Source organism: Empidonax traillii, unplaced genomic scaffold (assembly GCF_003031625.1).
Source record: "Empidonax traillii isolate 1590-97213 ecotype Southwest subspecies unplaced genomic scaffold, ASM303162v1 scaffold893:size250192, whole genome shotgun sequence".
Taxonomy (NCBI): Eukaryota; Metazoa; Chordata; class Aves; order Passeriformes; family Tyrannidae; genus Empidonax; species Empidonax traillii.
In genome coordinates this window covers 194,445-206,962 of record NW_020956086.1, presented here as the reverse complement: position 1 = coordinate 206,962, position 12,518 = coordinate 194,445, and positions in this window count along the sequence as shown.

The window sequence follows — 12,518 nt, the reverse complement described above, 5'->3', positions numbered from 1 at the left end:
GAGATAGCAAATAATCACCATCATCTTTTACAAACACAGAGACTGTCTCCACGCTGGAAGCCGCTTTCCTGCAGAATTCCCTGCATTTGAAGTTCTCCCCGAGACAATCTGGCCCTTTCCCCCTCCTTGCCTTTGGCAGCTGCTGGGGGGGGATGTTCAGATGGTTCTCAGGTTTGATTTTGTGCTCCACTGCAGACACTGGTTGGTCTGATTTGTGCATTCTGTTTTAGGTGATTGAGCTGTCAATTTTCAGATTCACTGACTGCTGAGTCCAATGACCTGGATGCTCGTGATCCCATTTCTAACAGGTCTCTGTCTTATCCCCACTTCAGCCTTCCTAAAAGCCACGATTTTAACATTCCAATGAACTTCCCACCAGGTTTCCATCTTTCCAGTTAGGCCAAATTTTTTTGCCTGTACAACAGATTCCTGTTTATCAGCCAGGACCTACCTTTGGTGAATAAGTGATGAAAGAATTTCTCCCCACTTCCTTCTTTGCTTTGATTAATTTTGTTCTCAGCACCTTCATTATGTGCTAAATGAGTTTCCATTTGTTCCCTCTTTGCACCTTTCCCTTTTGTTGTTTGTCTAACACCTCCCTGTCCAAGGCAGTCTGTCTTTGCCTCGGAAAATTGGTTTCTAATTTGGGAAGGAAACTACCAAAATCCTCCAAATCCTCTCACGGAGGGGTGAAATAATGCTCTGCAAATAACACTCACCCTGCCACTTCCATGGTTATTTTTCCCATTGAATACCTTCTGTTTTTCTTCATCTACAGGAGAGGAGGGATCTCTGGAAGCTCCTCTAGGCATCTTTTTAGCATTCTTTCCAGTGATGCAGCTTAGAAAACATGAGAGGGGCTGTGATTTAGGGACGCTGGTGCCAGTACTGAGCTGCAGGTGGGCTCCTGGCCTCCTGTCTCAGTGTTGGACCTGCTGGAGTCACCTCCAGGTAACTGTGGCCTTCTTTTGGAGTGGATCTGACCCCTTGGAAAGGTGGCTGGGCTTGTTAAATTAGCAGAAAACTAATGTGAGGAAAAAAATGCCACTGAGTTTCTCACTGCCTTTTTCCCTCTAGAAACTCAGCTCCTCTGCTCTGGGCAGAAATGGTAACATGGGGTGATCCCAGCTGCTCATCCCACTGATCCTGAGTGCCTTTGGGAAAGGCTCTTCCTCTCCCTCGCAGACCAGAAGCGTCTGTACGAGTTCCAGTCATCAGCAAACACTCCAGCAGATGCCAAGCATCCCTTGGAAACCGTGGTGAGAGCCACACACGTGCTCAGGTGCTCCACTGAGCTGGGGCCTCTCCTAACAAGACCAGACCATTAGTTTTGGCTCATTAGCTTCACTGGGATGACTGTTAAATCCCACTCCTCCCGCCACTCTCTGCAAAATAAACTTAGAAATGAGCCATTTTTGCAGCTGTGACGAGTAATAAATCCAATTAATTTCCATGTCTTTAGTGTTAATATATGCATTAGGACGTGTCAGCGCTGCCTTTTTGTTTCCTTTGTGGAAAAGCTTGTCTCAGAGATTCCCTTCTAATTAGAATGGGAGTTTAATCCTTTGTGGATGTATTCCTCCAGGAAGCCACTTGCTGAGATGCAGCATCTTCAATCCCAAGGAATGGTGTTACTGTTTGTTTGGGGGGGGGGATGGGAGTGTCTCTTTTTTTGTTGTTGTTTTTAATGCATATGACAAATAGTATTACAACAAATCCATACTTCCCCTGCTAATTTAAGGGTTAAGGCAAAAAGCTCCACTTTGTCCTGTGAAGATGTCACCAAACAAAGCAGGAACTGGAGGCCCAGATGCAGCATCTCTTTGAAATCTGCATAGTAATGACTGTTTACCCTCCTTCCTCCTTCACTGGTGACTCCCATACAAAGGGTTCAGGGAACAGCTGTGTGGGATTCATGGTCAGATCCATCAGCAGAATCCAGCACTGGCTGAGTGCAAGTCTTTTAAGACAAGCTGAAAGCAAAACCACACAGGTCAGGGCTCTGAGGTGAAGTCTGATAGAAGAGTTGCTGGTAGTGCTCCTGGTTACAGGGAGATCAGAGCCCTTGCAGAGATGGAAGGGCAAAGTGCACAGGCTCCAGAGAACCCTTTGAAAGTTTATCAGCCCTTGTGCTCCAAAAACCGCCTGTAGGTGCCTCATAGCTCTATGTCAAATTGTGTAGCCCACTCAAAACCGAGTGGTGCAGCTCTCGAGGCACCCTGTGCTCTGTAGACAGAAGAAGAAGCTGGAACTCGAATCCTGTGCAGAAGCAGCTTTTACTTGTATCATATCCAAGAGAAAATCGGCCCAGAAGCCAAATTTACATGAACAAACTCTGCTGCCAACCTCCTTCCCTCCTCCTGCTGCCCCGTGACTAACCTGCCCCCCCACCCTTGCAAATAATGCAGCCTCCCAGCCTCGTTGGCTGAGATTTCCCAGAGCCCTGCGGATGCTTTTCCTCCTGCCTGTCTCTCGTGTTACATCCAGGAATGGCCATTTCTCCCTGCAGAGGTTATCTAGGTTGGAAGCCTCCTCCCCATAGACAGATTCATAAGGTCTCTGATGAGGAACAGCAGGTCTTTGTTCGTTCTCCGCGTACGGGGCTGTAAATCCTTGGAGGGTGACCAGGGAAACCAAGGCCTGGCTGTCCCAATAAATCTCCTGGGGTGGCTGCTGCAGCCATCCTGTGCTCTCCAAGGACTGCAGGTTCCTGATGGTTGTGGGGTAGAAAATAAGCTGGGATCTGGGGAGAGGTGGAGAAGGTGAGCTGACCTCGCAATCCATCAAGCACCCTGCAGTCTGGATGTGGCTCCTGGGTTGGGTCCAGCCTCTCTCTTTTCAGAGACTCATGGAATATCCTGAAGGGACCCACAAGGATCATCAAGTCCTGCCCCTGCACAGGGCAACCCCAAGAATGCCACCATGTGCCTGAGACTGTTGTCCAAACACTTCTTGAACTCTGGCAGGCTTGGTGCTGTCACCACTTCCCTGGGGAGCCTGTTCCTTTTATCTCGCTCTGGCTTCAAAGAGCCTGAGAGAGGACAGGGAATGGCCTCTGGGGCACCAAGTGACACCCAGGAGCCAAACCCTTGTTATTGTACCAACATTTGCCACCCTGTCCTTCCCAGCACTGTGGTCCTCCAAATATGCTGTGGTTGGTGCCTTCACGGCCCTGTCCGTGGAAGATAAAGCTCTTGCCTCATCACAGCAGTGCCTGGTGTCTCTTGCAATGCAGTGGGGTAACTCTGAGAGCTTGTTGCACCAGGATGTCATCCCTCTGCCAAGCTGGGAAAACATTTGCTGGACCAGTGCCTTGGCATCACCACCTCAAAGGCAGAGATGCAGCTGACAGCGCTGGGCTGAGCCCGTCCCAGCGGAGCGTGACAGGCCCTCCCAGCACTGCTGGGCTCTGAGGAGCTGTTGGTTTACTTATTTATCTTGTTTTTTTACTACAGTTTTCCAAGTCTGCTCTTTCCCAGGAGTAATCCCTGTTTATCTGTGTCATCCAGTGGTGTGAAGGAGCCTGGTTTTGTGGCAGGGGCGCCAGATGGTGACTGGTCAGATCCGTGTACGTGTGCCAGCTCTGCTCTCATCTCTGTGTCTTAGTTCAGGCAGGTCTCCCCATCCCTTTACTCTTCCTCTGCCACTGGAATGAAGGATGCTCCATGTCTGCAGCCCACCTGCTTTCCCTCAGAGCAGGTACAGTGGAAAGCACATTCATGGGACAGGTATTGCCCCCCAGGCAGTTTCTATTCCTGCCTCTCCTCATTACTGGTCTCACTGTTAGTCTTTGTGCCAGACTCCCTTCAGGTCCAGCTGCCTGGGAAGGACAAGAGCATGGATAGGTGTCCAGGACTCTGGATGTCTACTGAACCCCAGCAGCAGTGGAGGGAAGCCTGAGGGAACCGATCCCTCCAGCTGCTCTGACTTTCCTGGTGCTCCCACTGCCACGATCAGCAAGGAAAGGCCTGCTGGTTCCCTGGGCCTCTTGTTGCTCCAAGTGACAACTCCTATGGGCCCTGTAGCCCTTGGATGCTCCTTCCTCCTCTTGTTCTTCTGGCAACCATTTAATAAATAAACCCTCCAGTGATGCTCTTACTGGCAGCCTCGTGATGCAGCAATTTGGATTCTGCCTTTTGCTGTTAACCAGGTTCCTTTTCTTAGACACCTGAGCACCGCTTCTCCTGCTCACCCAGACAACTGGCAGTCTATTTGTTTTCAATCTCCCTGGAACAAGCCTGGCCTTTTATTTCCTTGCTTCATTCTGCCCTGCCAGCAGCCCTGAAGCTGCCTTGTCAAAGCAAGAGAGGGGAAGAGTTATGCTCCACGAGCTGAGATGCAACTGCCACTGGTGGGAGATGGAGTTGGCCATGTGGCCCAGATGTTTTTGTTTGGATTTATTTGTTTGCTGCTTTTCCTGCTGCCTGCTGCTTCGCTCTGGAGGATCTCAGCTTTTGTTTTAAACAAATCAAAACTAATTCCAAATAAAAAAAAATAAAAAGGGGGGGGGGAAAACGAAGAAAAGAAAATGTTGGAGGAAGCAGTGACATTTAGAAATGCATGCAAGGCAAGGTGATGATGTTTGCCTGAGTCTGCTGAAAGCTTGAAACAACAGCTTGGAGGAAGGTCGAGGATCTCCCTCTTGGCTGTCACCCCTTTCCTCTGCTGCATCCCCAGTGGGCTTACAGCACACCAGGCTCACTCCCTTTGCACTTTACCCCCTGCAACCCCTGAGTGGATGTTCTGTGGCATTTTAACAATAACCCATCCTGAGGATTTCACACGGTTCTGGGAGCTGGGACTAAAGCAGAGGCTTTGCAGTTTTGGAGGAGCAGCCACACTGCAGGAGCTTTGCAAATCCTGCACACTCCCGGGCTGAGCATCCGCTCGCTGTACTCTGAGGTGGTGCCTCAGCTTTGCACCTCAGTTAGGTGGAGCTGGGGAAAGCATCAGCAACTTAAAGCTTGCAGAAAAATACCGTTTAACAGCTCCCTGCCTGCAGTTCCACCTCTTTAATGAACACAGGCACAGATCAGAGTGAGGAGCAAGCTGAAAAATTCAGATCCCAGTCCAAAACAGGAATGTGCCAGCACTTGGGTGTGTAGTTCTGGAGCTGGAGTCTGACTCACTTGCAAATAGGGACCCTTTGCAAAACGTGGATCAAGGTTCAAATTCCTCTCCCCCCCCTCCAAAATTAAATAAAGACTGAAGAAATTCTGAGAACTCAGTGTTTTGGGTCTGGGCCATCTAAGAGGGGTGAAGTATGTGCTTAAGTGCTTTGTTGAATAGGAAGAGACTTGAGCACGTGCTTAATGTTATTAAGTGCTTAGCTGTTTTTGTTGAATCAGGGCCTTGGGGCTTTTAAAGTCAATACTAACCCCTTAGGCTGCATCTGAAAGGATTTGGGAAAGAAGTGGCATCCAGATCCTGCTGGATGTTTGACTGCTGAGCTCTGCATTCCTGCTTTGAAGGCTGGTTCCTCCGAATCTGCTCTCATTGCCATTCCAGACCATCTGCATGGCCCGTCCCCGGTCATCAGGTGATTTATGAAGAGAGCACGGGGAGTTATGGACAGTTCACCCAGGCTCTGGCACAACCCATGGTAACACCAGCATTGCTTCCTGCTTGTCTCCAGCACCCTCTTCAACCCCAGCAGGGACTGTCAACCTTCTCTGTAGCTCAGACCTAGAAATTCACTTGGGATTCCTTTACCGAACATTGACTTGCTGTGAGAGCTGTGCCTGTTTTTAAGGCGAGTCTTGAAGCTAAAGGCCTAAATACAGAATGGCAGTTTAACCAAAATGTTCAAATTTAAAAAAAAAAAAAACAACAATAAAACAAACAAACAAGCCCACAGCAACTTTGTAGTGTCACCTGGCCTGGTGGAAGGTGTCCCTACCCATGGCAGGGGGGTTGGAACGAGATGATTTTTAAGGTCCCTTCCAATCCAAACCATTTTGTGATTCTGTGATTCGATGAGGTGTGATGCTGTTTGGCTGGCCCAGCTGAAAGAGGCCCACTGCAGGCCTTCTGATGTCCTCTCTTGGAGCTTGTAACCATCTTCTCTTTGTTGTGAGAGCCCCTGGAGCCACTTTGGTTACAAGGAGTGGGTGAGCATGAGCTGAGCTGGCTCCCCGTGGGAGATGTGGGTGAGGGAGGGATCACAGGAACACAGCTGGCTGATCCCTCACCGACAGCAGGGAACAGGGAGTAGCTGCAGGCAGGGAGCTTTTCAGCCAGCACAGATGCTGCTGGAAAGAAGGTGTCCTCAAAAGCCTGCAGCAAGAGGATGGATGTGAACCTCATTCACCAAAACAGTGTTCTGGGGACACAAGAGCTGGAACTGGCAAGCAGTGTTTGAGAGGAGTGAGAACTCCAGAAAGAAGTCGGAAAAATAGCAACTTTTCCTGTTTTATAGGTGAAAAAGAGTGTCTGAGGCCAGGATGGGAATAGATGGAAAACTTATGCACAGATGAAAGGCTTGAAATGAAATAAATTATGCATGAGACTAGCAGCTGGAATCTGAGAGCCACTGGGAGGTAATCATCTGAAAAAGTGGGAACAGTTCTGGGCAACAACGTCAGCCTATGGCAGGGGCACCCAAATGGTTACCAGAAACTACCTTTGGAAGGAAAGACAAAGCTGAAGTTGCAGGAGTGGAGTGGCCTTCTCTGGACAAACCAGGCACAGCTCTCCCTGTGTCCTGTGTCCCAGCCCTGTGTCCCCGTGTCCTGTGCCAGGTCTGGAAGGACAGGCAGGCTGAGTCGGCCCAGGACAGGACTGCAAGTGCCATATGAGAGAGGCTTTGATTTGCAATGCCAACATCTTTGGAACTGAAATAATATCCCCAGTGCTGCCTTGTTGTTTCAGGCTATTTTTCTCAAAAAAAACCCAAACCAAACCAAACCAAACCAAACCAAACCAAACCAAACCAAACCAAACCAAACCAAACCAAACAAAAACAAAACAAAACAAAACAAAAAAACCCACAACAAAACCACAATTAAAAAAATGCTCCTGTCTGCACATCTGATGCTAATCCAGCAAAAGGTAACACAGAGATGCAGTGTGCCCTGAATGAACAGCTCAGCTGTGAGAATCAGATCAAAGTTTTGGGCCAATAATTTCTGGAAATGGAAATGCCATTCTTTTCTCTTGCAGGTTTGCAGACGTCTGAGCTGATAGAAAATTCTTTCTTCCAGGACAAAGCTTTCATTAAGATTAAAAAGATTCTCTCTTAAGCCAAGATTGATAAGAGGCTCAATAGTCAAAAAAGGATGGAACAATGAAAACAGCTGAGATTCAGGTACCTTTGCAGGTCGGTTTGCACCTGGATTCAGATCCAGTCTTTCATAGAACCACAGAATTCTTTAAGTTGGAAAAGACCCTTTAAGATCATTGAGTCCAATATTGCAGATGTGTGCAGGAGCCAGGCAGATGTGGTGATGGAGCAGCACGGAGGGAGGGAAGTGGGGGAATAAATGTCCCCACGGTGGGGGCCAGAGCTGCTCCCACTCTGCCAGGGGAGAAGAGGGTTGCACGGGTTTCTCAGGGGAGAAAGAAGTTGACTTGAGGGCTGTCCCCCCAAAATCTGCTCAGCTTCTCAGCTCAGGTTTGAAGTTAAGGCTCAGAGACTGACAGCAAGTCACTCCACAGCCCTTTCTGTTTCGAGTCACCTCCTGCTGTTCACATGCCACGGGCTCTGTGACGGCACACCTGACCTTCCCAGTTTTTTGGGACTCACTGGTGCAAAGCCTGGAGCCAGTGACACCTTCCTTCCTCCAGGCACGTGGCTTAAGCAACAGCAAGAGGTCTGTGTTTGCTCTCCTGAGAACTGTGGAAAGGGAGTTATTTCAGGCAAAGAGATTCACGTTGGTTTTTTTTTTTTTTTTCAGTGATTCCTTGACCGTTGATGTTGTTCAGGAAAGACATCACTTCTGTTAGACCAGGGAGACAAAGAGTGGAGATAAAGCTGGATATTTTAGGCAAAGTTCTTAAATGCAAAATGAAGTTCTTTGGTGCAAAGAATGGGAGAGTGAGATGTGAGAGCGAAGGGATGCACTGAGGAGCACCTTGCATGCCAATAATTCCATACTTCCACAAGGTCTTTTTAAGCCTTCCTCTTCTATACACACCATCTCCTCTACAGAGTGAGCCCAAATGACAGTGAATAATCCACCTGATCTCTTCTGCCTCTGCCACTGAAGCTTTGTGACCTTGGCTGAGTTATTTAGCCCACCTCAGCTTACCCATATACAAAAGAAAATTAAAAGACCATTCATAAATTGTGCTGTTTGGTGCAAAGAAGGTCCATGCAGGTTGCCCCTGATTAATCTTCAAGGGCCACTTTGCACTGGCAGTGCAGCTGATGTACAGGGCCCTTTGTCCCAGGAAGCATCAGCTGAGACTGAATGAACTCATTTAAAGGCTGCAAGAGTAGAATTTACTGAGGAGAAAAAAAAATATAAAAATAAATCCTTGCTGCTGCTGTCAGGTTTGTGTGAACTGAAATGTGCTGTGGACACAGTTTGATCTTGCTCAGCTTCCCACCATGTGCAGGAAGGCTGCTTGGAAAGCCTTCCCATGGGTATTTCTGCCCAGCTCTGGGCTCCCATCACGTGTCTGGTTTCAACTGAGGAGTCCCAAGGCCATGCAAAAATAACACAACTGCAGCCCCCCCCCCGCCCTTGTCACAGACAGCTGGAATGCAGAATGTGCTGCAAGTTATGTCCATTTTCTGGGACGGGCTTTGCTTCCAGCATGGACCTCTGTGGTCCTGGTTGAACACTGAGCTAGGGCTGGTGTGGATGTGTGGTGTGGTGTGGTGTGGTGTAGTAGGAGCAATGGTTCAGCCCCAGCGTGGGGCTGTGGGGCACGAGAAGCTTTCTCTTCCTCAGGCTGATCCAGCTCTTCCTGTTGGAAGTTTTTCCCAGGCTGTCTGAATCTCAAGCTGTATTTTTAAGTCCGTCCCATCTGTTCTTTGGCTCCCAGTGGCTGATTCTTCACAGTTTAAGAGATGTTCTTCTGCAAAGCCCATACTGGTGAGGGCTGAATGAACACTGGCAGCATATGTGCAAGGAGGCATTAAACCAAGCAGAAGTCCAGGCATCCAAAGGTCAGGCATTTTAAAACATAAATATGAAACCCAGGCCAGGAGAAGAAAAGGAGTCAAAATAAGAGAACATCAGACAAGATAATGGTAAGGATGAATTGAAAGTAATTGCAGCAGAACTCAGCTGACATCATCTGCCTGGTGATGGGGAGAAAGAAGGAAAAAAGTGAGAAGGTGTCACTTGGAATAGCCCAGCTCTGACTTCATTTGAGCAGCGTCCGTGAGCTGTGAAGGGAATGCAGCCCCATCAGTCAGCATTAGGGTGTGATGTATGAGGTGATTTGCTAAAATGCTGGTAAAGTTTCTTTATGGTGAACAACAAGGGCAGTAGCTCCAAGCTCTGCTTCTTGTCAGCTGTGAACATCATAAGCGACACTGGTTTGTTTAACTCCATGTTCCCCCTCCCCTCGTTGTCCTTATCAGACCCTCTCTTATCCTTAAAACAGAGGTTAAAGTGGAGCTGGTCTTGCCTGGTTTTCATAGAACTGGTGAATGATTAAGGTTGGAAAAGACCTCTAAGATCATCAAGTCCAACTGTTAACCCAGCACTGCCAAGGCCACCAGTAACCATTTCACCAAGTGCCACAACTTTTGAGCACTTCCAGGGATTTTACCTGTCCTGGGCACCCTTCCAGTGAAGAAATTTTTCCCAGTATCCAATCTAAACCTCCCTTGGTGCAACTTGAGGCCGTTTCCTCTGCTCCTGTCACCTGTAAGTTGGGAGAAGGAGGCCGATCCCCACCCGCCTACAACCTCTTGTCAGGCCCTTGAAGAGAGCCGTGAAGTTGTCCCCTGAGCCTTTTCCATCTTCCCACCCTTCCCATCCAGTTCTGCCACAGGTCTCCCCTAATCTAGGGACTAGAAGGAAGCTCTGCCTTGCCTTTGCCAGTGTGACACCTGACAGGCAGTGGGCATCGCTGAGCAGCACAACCACACATCGCCAGCCCTCCCCAGGTCCTGCAAGAAGTGGGTCTTTCGTGGCCTTGGGGAGCACCACAGTGTTTGAGGCAGCAGTGGGTGATTCAAAATCAGCCCTCTTCCTGACACAACAGATGGGTTGCTGCTGCTGCAAAAAAGGAAATGAATGTCATTGCATGGCTTGGAGTGTGACAGGAATGTCTGGAGAAGCTCTAATGTTCCCCACAAGCAGCTGTTGCCTGCATCCTCTTCATGGCCTCCTGGGTGACTTCTTGCTTCTCAAACAGTCCATCCTTCCTGCCACGTTCCCTCTGGATGGAGGTTTTTGCTGGAGGGTTTCCTGCTCTTGTCTCTCCATTCCTGCACGGCTCTGCCTTCTTAGTCGTGCCAGTGCAACTGCTCATGCTTAAAAGTGGATCACTGAAATATCTGGGTTAACAAAAAAGGAGAGAAGAGGTTATTTTTTTTTTTTTTAACTCAGACCAGAGCAGAGATCCGCTTTCCAACCACAGTCCCCGCACAGCTGTTGGGACAATGATCTGCAGCAGAGAAACACCCAAATGTAGGAAATGCCCAAACAAACAGTCTGGAGCAGAGTAGGGGATGGCATCACTGTCCTCCCTGGATCCCTAACCCTCTCCTACATCATGTGGGGGGAGTCAGATCATTGCAGTGACCCCAAGGGAAGTGTCTGTCCCTTCACCTGGCACGTGGGCAGTGGCACTGGGGGTCAGGGGAACATGGGCTGTGTGTTTTGATGGGACACCACAGTCAGAGCAGATCAGAGCAAGGGGAAACCGGTCCCTCGAGGGACCTAATCAAGCTGTCAGTGGTCCCTAATGTGGAAGTCACTCGCAGTTTTTGCCCACAGCAGCACAAACGTGGTAATGTTTTGACAGGCTGGGGCAGTGCTTGTCATCTGAATATCGTCAGTTTTTGTGTGAAAGATCCTATCCCACTTTTAAAGAACTTGGCCTCTGCACCTTGTTGACAGCACGGAAATGTTTCAGCGCTGTACAAATGCAAGTAAATAAATGCAGAAGGCTGAGAGTACATGGTAGGTATGCTGCTGTTACCTAGCACCCAGAGAAATGAGTTTTGTTGGACAAAAAATGGAAACACCAGCCAGGATATTTTGCTTCAGTTTAGCTTGTTTGCTGGAATTGCTTGTGGTTAGTAATGAGCACAAGGTTCACTTGTAATAATAATGTAACCATGGTAATAAGATAACACAAGCTGCTGCCAGGCTGATTTGCTGATAAGATTTATACCCTGTTATATTATCCAATGCAATTAAGAAATGCTCGGAAAATTAACATTAGAGCAGATTAAAATAAAGTATCAGAGGTGTAGTGACAGCTGTGGGTCTTAAGCACAGTCCCAAAGTGGATGTGTCACTGTGCAGTCAGTGGGCTGTGTTTCAGTGAGCAAGGAAAGGGTCTGCTTTCATTTCACAAGCAGGGAACTGTCATGTTCCTCAATTCCTGCAATCTATTGCACTCAGTGTGACAGACCAGAAATGAATCTTGGAAAAGCAACAAGTGTAAGTTGGCCCCGTTTAATCTGAACTGAATTGGATGGTCAGCAGGGGTGGAAGAGGGAAAGGCAAACGTGGGAGTTGGGATATGGGGGTTCACCCCCAGTGGGAAGGAAATGAATGGTGAGATGGGGGTCAGAAACTCTTTCCCCTTGCCTGAGTGTTTGGGATTCGCTGTCCATCACGCCAACCATGACTTTCTCAAAGCTCCTTTTTGTACTACCAGAGGCAGCCACTTAAGTCTTTCTTGTCTTGTAAGCTCAGTGGTGCAGGGACCATCTCTTCATTCCCTACACATGAAATGTGAAGAAACACAGCATTTCTGCCACTTAATAATATAATCATAAGAGATGAGCCAGGATAATCATAAGAGATGAGCCATTTCATACCCGCCTCTGTACCAGACAGAATTACATCTCTCACAACATCCTAGCAACAGAGCTCCTCAATCACCAGCTCTTCTCCTTCCTTGCACATAACTCACTGCCTCCCCTCTTGCTGTTTCTGTGTTTGAGTTCAGGATGGGGAATCTGGGATTATTTGTTTGGGGGGAATTTCAGCTGATGAAGGAATTTCAGTGAAGGAACAGCAACCTCACAAAGGAGTATAAAAGATCAAATCCTTCAGCTGTGGCCATAAGCCAGGAGAGGAGGGGAAGACAGTTCTGGACTCGGAGACTTTTTTCGTTTGAGAGTCCTATTACTCAGCCCTTGCTAAGGGTTTTGAGATGTTTGGTTTGCTGAGATAGAGGCCTCCAAAGGTTGCCCAGTCAGAGCTAATATGGGGATTGGGGCCTCCCTCTTATCTCAGACTGGTTTTTCATTAGGATGATCAACTGTGGTGTGAATTAAAGGGTCTGTATTTTTTGGTCGTTCTCTTTGCTTTTTCTACTGCCTTCACACCCTGCCTTTCCAGGCTCTCCCTCCCCTTATCTCCATTACCTACACTCTG